Genomic DNA, 7,697 nt, shown 5'->3' on the forward strand with positions numbered 1-7,697 from the left:
GTACCAGTACCATTTGATTAGTATAGTTTTGTGGTAGATCTTGAAATCTGGGATTGTGATACTTCCAGCTTTGTTCTTTCTCAAGATTAGCAATGCAGACTTGAGTGATACAGTATATAATAGTATGAATACTCAGCATTTATGAGACTGTTTCATATGAGGATATTAGCAAAACATCAGCTGCACTGAAAGTTTTGTAATTCTATGCTGATTTCTAGGCTCACATGTTTTAGGCATAAATTTCCATTATGTAATAATAGCAAAATTGTCTTTTCATTATGGAGGGCACCAGAAATAGAGATTTTTCAATATAATTTAATGGGAAAAATTGGCACCATCTATTTTTTTCTAGGTTGAAAAAGTAAATCTTTGCTTTGCTTTAAATTAATAAGTTAGATTATGTCTAAGCACATTTACTTGTAAGTAATTGAGTAAAGAAATGAAATGAGATTATCTAGGATATTTAGAGCTCCCAGGGGCTTGGCAGAAGCAAATCTAAATTCCCTCAAAAGGAAATTAATATCCTAAATATGGTACATAGACTCTAAGGTGGCCTCCCATGATCCCTGTATCCCAGTAGTCCGTGTGTGTGTGTGTGTGTGTGTGTGTGTGTGTGTGTCTTTGTCTGTGGAGGAGGTGATCTATGATTTGCTTCTAATCAGTGGAATACCACAAAAATTATGCAATGTGCGTGATAATGTGGCATGATGGTATTATATCAGATTGTGATGCCCATCTTGTTAAGAAATTCTCCCCTTTGATTTTAAAGAAGCAAGCTGCCATGTTGTGAACAGGACATCAGAGAGGGCCACCTGGCAAGCAATTGAAGGTGGCCTCTAGCCAAGAGCAAGAAGTAAGCCCCTGGTCCAGTAGTCTGCAGGGAACTGCATGATGCAATTATGTGAGCTTGGAAGTGGATCCTTTCCTAGTGGAACCTCAGCTGAGATCACAGCTCAGGGTAACACCTTGATTTGGTTTTGTGAGACCCTGGAACAGAGCATTTTGTGAAGCTGTTTGGACTCATGACCCATAGATCGTATGAGATAATAAATATATTTTATTTAAGATGTTAAATTTGTGGTAATACTGTTGTGCGGTCATAGAAAATTAACGCAGTAGGCCTCAAAATAAATCTGTAAATAGTTTTGCAAGTACCTTGTGGGTATACAATGAAAAGTAGCCATACCAAAAGTCAAGAACGAACACCAGCAGAAGCTTCCATTTAAACCGATCTGCAGGACCTCTAGATGTTAGCATGTTCACACACAAACTATAGAGTGTTTTGGCAAAGAATTAAAAATTACACAATATGGAAATACTAGAACTGAAAATTACTATGACTGAAGTTAGAGTCTTGGTGGATGAATTGACAACAGAACAGGCATATCTGAAGAGAGAATTAGTGAGCAAGCACAAGTTAGAAGAAAATATCCAGAATGGTGCAGAGAGAGACAAAACAATGAAAATACAGAAGAGAAGTTAAGAGATATGGAAGATAAATAAGGTCTAACCTAGGAAATTGGTGTCCTTGAAAGAGAGGAGAAAGAAAATGAAATATGCAGTATTTTAAGAGATAATGATGGAGAACTTAAAAAAATTTTTGAAAAGATAATGATGGAGAACTTTACAAAGTTGATAACCAACATCAAATTAAATTAAAAAGTATTTATGAATGCCAAACAGGATAAATAAAAGGAAAAACCACATGGAATCACATTGTAAAACTACTGACAATCAAAGATGGAAAAAGCATAAAATGATCAGAGAAAAAAATTGACATTGAAAGGAGCAACAAACTAATAGCTGGCATTATTTCTTTCTTAAATGTTTGATACAACTCAAAATCGAAGCCATCCAGGCCTGGAGTTTTCTTTGTTGGCAGTTTTTTGACTACTAATCCAGTTTCTTTAATAGATAGAGGACTATTCAGCTTATATAGTTTTTCTTGAGTAAACTTTGATAGTTTGTTGACTGTATCTATTGCTTCATAGCAAATTACCTCAAAATTTAACAGCTTAAAAATAAGCATTATCTCAGTTTCTCTGGGTCAGGAATTCAGGAGCACTCAACTGGGTTGTTGAGTATCTTTAATGGGTCAAGATGTTGGCTAAGGGTGTAGTCAGGGAAGTTGGACTAAGGCTGTAGGATCTGCTTGCAAGGTGGCTTTTGGCAGGAGGCTGCAGTTCCTCGTTGCTTGTTATCAGGAAGTCTCAATTTATTACTGGTTGCTGGCAAGAGGCCTCAATTTCCAACCACTTGGGCCTTTCCAAAGAGCTGCTTGAGTGTCCTAAAGACATGGTTTCCTGCCAAGTGAGTGACCCAAGAGAGAGGGCAGAGAGGAAACCACAATGCCTTTTTTGACCTAGTCTGAAAAATCAAACACCATCACTTCTACCTTATTCTATGTATTAAAACAAAACACTAAGTTAAGCGCACACTCAAAGGGAGGGGGATCAGACTCCACCTTTGAAGGGGGAGTTAAAGAATGTTCGATATACTTTAAAACCACCATAATGTCTCTCAATGACTTTGTCCATTTCATGTAAGTTGTGAAATTTAGGGACATACAGTATTTCATAATACTCCGTTATTGGCCCTTTAGAACACATGTGTATCTACTGTCTAGATTTTACCATTAACCTTTTACTCGGCTTGTTTTATCACATATCCATCCCTCTATCTAGCCATCTTTTTTTTTATTTTGCCTTTTTAACATAAACACTGTTCTTCCCCCTTTGATTTTTTGTTCCCCATTGTATCAAACCTGTGCTATCTGGATCTGATTGGAACTCAAACTATACTCACTAGATGCCAGTGGCATCTCTCCCAACAACTTGTGATACCCAAAATGTCTCTAAACATTGCCAAATATCTCCTGAGGAATTAAATAATTCTTGTTAGAGAACTACTTACTTTATGCTTAAAAGGCAGTATCTTTTATTTGTGGAGCAAGTGAGGTTATAGCAATTGTACATACTAAATATTGTTACTCTTTTATTTATTTTTGTAATTTTTTAAAATTTTTATTTGTTTTGAGAGAGCGTAGGGGAGGTGCAGAGAGAGAGAGAGAGAGAGAGAGAGAGAGGGAAGGGAGACAGAGAATCTGAAGCAGGCTCTGAGCTGTCAGCCTAGAACCTGACACAGGGCTTGAACTGTGAGATCATGACCTGAGCTGAAGTTGGACACTTAACCAACTAAGCCATCCAGGCTCCCCAGAAACAAAATATTAATATAGGTATTTCCTAACACAGAAATTCTTAGAAATGCCCAATGTTTATGGAAAATGTTACTTGGTAAAAAAAATTAGTTTGTCTTATGTATTTAAATAAGACTTCATTTGTGTATCTAAAAAACTAGTAAATAATATTTATAATTAAACTAAATATTATTTACCTCATAAGATTTTTATAATCAGTGCAAAATGGAAAACTTGCTCATTCACATATTTTTCTACCACTCTAGTCATTTTCCGGATTGTGTTACATACCAAAACCACAATGCATTTCACAACCTGGTCCAAACAATATTTTATTATCCTCAGTTCAATATGAAAGATATTCTTTCAGATATCCATGAACAACTTAGCCCTCTCACACTTAAATCCAGAAAATGCTATTACACAATTTTGGAGGCTAAAACTACTTCATTCAACAAAAATTATTTTGGCACTTACTGTGTGCAAACAAAAACCTGTGGAAGTATAGGTTAAATTTCTTACAAAATAAGATACCCTTCCACAAATTTACAATTTGATTGAAAAGGTGGGACATATACATATATAATTCATAATACCAAAGTATGATTCATAAAGCAACTTAATAGTCAGCATAAACTAAAAGTACTTAGGTCAAGGAAGGACTAACTGACCATGTATCACTTTGTTTTGCACTCATTGGCTAATTCTGATGTAAGAAAAGCTTTATGAAAGAGGTACCGTGGTCCACACCTTAAAAAATGGAAAGGAGGTGCGCCTGGCTGGCTCAATCTGTAGAGCATGAGACTCTTGATCTTCAGGGTCATGAGTTCGAGCCCCACGTTGGGCATAGAGATTACTTTTTAAAAATCAAACGAGGGCACCCGGGTGGCTCAGTCAGTTAAGCGTCCAACTTTGGCTCAGCTTATGATCTGGTTTGTGAGTTTGAGCCCACATCTGGCTCTGCGCTGACAGCTCAGAGCCTGGATCCTGCTTCAAATTCTGTGTCTCCTCTCTCTCTCTCTCTCTCTCTGCCTTTCCCCCACTCATGCTCTCTCTCTCTCTCAAAAATAAGTAAACATTAAAAAAAATTTTAAAAGTGAAACCTTTCAGACCATGCTGCAGGAGGACAGTGTCTACAGAATAAGTCATTTATGGAATTTCCTAAAGAACTATGGGCCCTTGAGCAAGTTTTTAAACAAAATTCTGGAAGTCTTCCCTTTAATCCATTCATGTTTTCATTTCTGCAACAAATATTTATTGAGCACGTGTTACATGCAGACATTGTTCTAGGATTACAGAAACGAACTGGAGATATAACTATGAACAAAACAGGCAAAAATCAGTGCTTTTCTGGAGCTTATATACTAGTGGGAGAAATCACACAATAATCTGATAAATAAGCAAATAAATATAATAATATATAGTATACGGTAATAGGTACTATGGATTAAAATAAAGCAGATAAGGGGAATAAGGAATAGCACGTGGAATAGGGAGACAATTTTAAATAGGTTGGTAGAAGAAGGCCTCACTGGGAAGTTGATATTTGAGTAAAAACCTGATGGAAGTGAGCAAGCAGGTCACATGGTGGTAACTGGGAAAATCAGTTGTAGGCAAAAGAAATAGCTACTAGTGAGGCCCTGAAGCAATGCTGTTCCTAGTGAAGGCAGAAGGCACAGCTGGGCATGGGGGTCCAGGAGGCCGGTATAAGTAATTAGGCTTTTACTAAATGAGACAGAGAGTCTTTGGAGAGCTTTAATCTCTGATTTACGTAAGAGTATCAGTCTGTCTTGGTTTACTTGAGCCAATACTCTTACTTTTTTTTTTTTTTTTTTTTTTTTTTTTGGTTATAAGAATTGGGTTTCTGTTGCTTGTAATTGAAAATTTTTCTAGTTTATTTTTCTGTCTTGTCTTAATTGTATCTGGCATTTAGCTTTAACTGTGGCACCCAAAAACATATTCCCAGTAAGCTGCTATCTTGTAAGTGACCCTCTCCCACACAGTAGTAGACTAGTTCCTGTTTTGAAGCGAGACCAGTGGTCTTTCATAAGTTTTTTGCACAAGTACCCCCCAAACAACTGAAAACTTCCACATTTTCAGATTGATATTCTGATTTCAGATTGAAAAGTTTTCATCATAAGCTTAAATATTTGCCAAGGTTGTCATTTCTAACATATTGTAAAGAATGACTTTTTTTTTTAATTTTTTTTTTTAATTTTTTATTTTTGAGACAGGGAGAGACAGAGCATGAACAGGGGAGGGTCAGAGAGAGGGAGACACAGAATCTGAAACAGGCTCCAGGCTCTGAGCTGTCAGCACAGAGCCCGCCGCGGGGCTCGAACTCACGGACCGTGAGATCATGACCTGAGCCGAAGTCAGACGCTTAACCGACTGAGCCACCCAGGCACCCCAAGAATGACTTTAAAAAAAAAAAGATTTTATTTTGATGTAATCTCTACAACCAACATGGGGCTCAGATCCACAACCCCGAGATCAAGTCACATGCTGTACCTACTAAGCCAGCCAGGCTCCCCAAGAATGACTTTTTAATAGGTGGTTACATAACTTTTAAATCTATTTAATAAAAACTGCCTATACTAATTTGAAATTTACCATCATTCATTTAAAAATACATAAACAGAAGCCCCTGGGAGGCTCAAGTCGATTAAGAGTCTGACTTCAGCTCAGGTCATGATCTCATGGTTCATTGGTTTGAGTCCCACATTGGGCTCTGTGCTGATAGCTCAGAGCCTGGAGCCTGCCTCGGATTCTGTGTCTCCCTCTCTCTCTGCCCCTCCCCAACTCACGCTCTGTCTCTGTCTCTCAAAAATAAATAAACATTAAAACATTTTTTTAATTTAAAAATACATAAATAAGTTCTTTAACAGTGAAAATTTGTTTTCTTTTTCTTTTTAAATCTGAGTATAGTTGACACACAATGTTGCGTTAGTTTCAGGTGTACAACATAGTGATTGGACAGGTTTATACAAATGTATACATTATGCTATGCTCACCACAAATGTAGCTACCATCTGTCACCACACAACCCTATTACAATACCATTGACTGTATTCCCTGTACCTTTTATTCAACAGTGGGAAATTTTTAATCTCATTCTTTTTTTCTTCTTGAGGCCATATTTCTGTTCCACTTTCCCCAGAAAAATATTGTCCTACTGAAAATAAAGGCAGTCCTCATTTTACACAGTGGTGCAGGACCTAACAATGTGCCAGATTACCGGGCAAAGTAATATTAATAATTAGTGGGAAAAATTTTAATTGTGACCTTAAAATATTCTTTTGTAAGAACATTAAAAACTGTCTTACTGTCAGTTACAAATATATAGGAAAATGAAAAACATAGTAAGACCAGTATTTACTTAGTACAGTGCAATTAGAAATATTGAGAATTAAAGTATTTCTTTGTAGAAAATATTATCTTGAGTAGTTTCAACAGTTCTTGCTTTGTTTTGTCATATAACTTAGAATACAGAGAGACCATCTTTCTATGCCCTAGTGAATTGTCATACTTTTTTCTAAGTTTGGATCAGTTTCCAACATTTTATCCTTTGCCTTGTCAGCATTATGAAGAATCTCCACGAGTTCCTGTAATATGAAGTTTTTTGCCAACATCACTTCTTCTGGGACATCCTCATTCCTTTTGTCAACAACCGCTTTCCTCACTTAACTCCCTAAGTTTGCCTGCAGCAATTTCCACTGACTGTATATCTAGACTCTCTCGGATGGTGGCAGTGTTAGCATACCCTTGGTCAGCTGTTTCTTCTAGTACTTCATTATGTTCTATTCAAATTTCACGTGTGGCATTATCCTTTTCAACTATTTGCTGAGTTTTCATTTTTATTAGCCAATGTCCTCTTTCAGTGATCTATTTTTGTAAAATAATACATTTGTCACTGGCAGATAACGAGGTAAAACAACCACAGGCTTTGCCGTCTGTGTGTCTTTGCTGCTTGAACTGAATAACAGATGCACAGTGACCAATCACCAACGACTTTGAAAGAAGAAATATGATTGGTCACTGATAATGATGCTCATCTGTTATTCATGTAGTGATTTGTAGATTGAGGAGCTGGGGGCGAAATTTGTATTTTGTGCAGTTACAGTTAATATACCATAGTGATTGAAATTTGAACCCTGTTTAGGGGATTGGTGTTATTTAAGCATGATAAGTGAAATTCCTGCATGTTGGGTCCATTCAAATAAAGAATTATCTGTATATTTTTATACTTGAAAAATTTTTTTTATTAATCACCTCTTAAATTTGCAACAAAAACGTACATAAATTAAAATTTAAACTATTTTATGTCCTGGATTCTTAAGTAGAAAAAAAATTATGGGCTGTTTAACATTACAATTATTATAATTGATCAAACAACATAAATGTGTTTAAATTAAAAGTAAAAATTTCAAAAATTATTTCAGTCTGATGAATTGGGCTATTTTCTTTTCATTAGACCATATACCATTGGCTAAGTATTGCT

This window comes from Panthera tigris, chromosome C1 (assembly GCF_018350195.1).
Source record: "Panthera tigris isolate Pti1 chromosome C1, P.tigris_Pti1_mat1.1, whole genome shotgun sequence".
NCBI classification, from domain to species: domain Eukaryota; kingdom Metazoa; phylum Chordata; class Mammalia; order Carnivora; family Felidae; genus Panthera; species Panthera tigris.